This window comes from Penaeus monodon, chromosome 20, assembly GCF_015228065.2.
Source record: "Penaeus monodon isolate SGIC_2016 chromosome 20, NSTDA_Pmon_1, whole genome shotgun sequence".
Taxonomy (NCBI): domain Eukaryota; kingdom Metazoa; phylum Arthropoda; class Malacostraca; order Decapoda; family Penaeidae; genus Penaeus; species Penaeus monodon.
In genome coordinates, this window is record NC_051405.1 from 23,013,243 (window position 1) to 23,013,905 (window position 663).

General features: G+C 41.6%; 1 protein-coding gene across 2 annotated transcripts in view; it reads left to right on the forward strand.

The window, feature by feature from the left end:
* Window positions 1-663, forward strand: part of LOC119585707 (forkhead box protein P1-like) — a gene marked incomplete at its 5' end in the record, with an annotated part of 71,485 nt that overhangs the window by 63,625 nt on the left and 7,197 nt on the right.

Sequence of the window (663 nt, forward strand, 5' to 3'; positions counted from 1 at the left end):
GGTTGTCATGATTTTCATGCCTGGATGTGGATGTTTCAACAGTAGCAATAGCAATGCACACATCCCTGACCACCCTGAGTTCTCCTGATATTATTAATGATAATATAATCTTTATCTCCATCATTTGATCAATTTGGAAGTTGTTAACAGGCACAAACAGACACCCCGAGCCCCCCCGGCCCGCCCACAGCCCTGCAGGGACAGAGTCTTTCTCATCTCTTATGTGTTTGTTTTGTCCCCTCCCTGTCGAGTGCCCAGATATCAGAACGACTTTAAGTTTCCCATGACACTTTGCTTGTTATTGCTAGCACCGTTAATGCTCCTGAGTTCCCTTTGAGGTGACCAACTGGCTGGCTGGCTGCCGCGTCTTGCCAAGATATGACAGGCCTGGTCTCTTAACGCTCTTTAGACTGTAGAGTATTTACTCTTTTATTTATGCATTACATTGCATGGTGCCACAGGCGAGTAATGGACAGTTGAAGACATCAATTTTATAGTTTTTTTTTTTATATTTATTTACCATCTGCAGCATGAAAGCGAGTAACATTTTTAAAGATTAATTTGAATGCACTGTAGCCAGTGTAACAATTTCAAGTATTATTTTAGGCAGTAATACTAATTAGCTGCTGCTTTTGGCTGCTCCATAGATCAAGGAATAATCCA